Raw genomic sequence first — 785 nt, 5'->3', positions numbered from 1 at the left:
GACGCATCCCCTCGTGTGGTTAAAGAATTTGTTATTATTGGGGCTGATCAAAGAGCTGGGTGGGTCGCCTGATGAAAGCAGAATTGCTTATTTGTTTGAGCGTCACTCCTCTACCCCTTGATGGGTTATTTATGATGTAATTAAGCTAATTACATGTAATAAGAGAGTTTCCGTGGCCCCCAGCCAAGCTCTTTTCCCATTTAACCGATTCACAGGTGGGAGGAAACCGAAGCTGCCTTGCAGGGGTTTGGGAGATGAAATGACTCTGGCTCCCGCTCGCTGCCTTCCACCCCCAGTCATCTCCAGCCCCCCCAGAGCATCGCCCCATGCGGCACCCGCGGAACAGGACAGGTGCCGCGCCGCGGGATGAAAGCGGTGCCGGCCGGGTGCCCCCCGCAGCCATCGCGGTTCGGCCGGCTGGGCGCAAGCCAAAAACCAATAAAAAAATAAAAATAAACCCCACATTTTTTCAGCCGAAATCGCCAATTCATCCCCCGGCCGGCCTGCCCCAAGCGCTGGTGGGTGGATGTGCCCCAGCGAGAAGCGCTGGCAGGGGGGACCTCGTCCTCACCGCACCACACCAGGGATCCCAGGCCCCACCACCGAGCTAGGTCGGGGATGCTCCAGCAGCGGGAAAACCCCTTCAGGAAAGAGCCTGGCTTCAGAAAAAAACACTTTAATCCCCCAAAAGCAAAGAGCTGAGCTGAGGGGTCCCCACCCATTGCCTTTGGGGCTTTTTTTTTTTAAATATTTGGACATTATTTCCTTTCACAGCCCCCAAGGGC

Source organism: Acanthisitta chloris, unplaced genomic scaffold (genome assembly GCF_000695815.1).
Source record: "Acanthisitta chloris isolate BGI_N310 unplaced genomic scaffold, ASM69581v1 scaffold3723, whole genome shotgun sequence".
Classification (NCBI taxonomy): Eukaryota; Metazoa; Chordata; class Aves; order Passeriformes; family Acanthisittidae; genus Acanthisitta; species Acanthisitta chloris.
The sequence above is the reverse complement of the archived record's forward strand: the minus strand, read 5'-3'. Positions refer to the sequence as shown.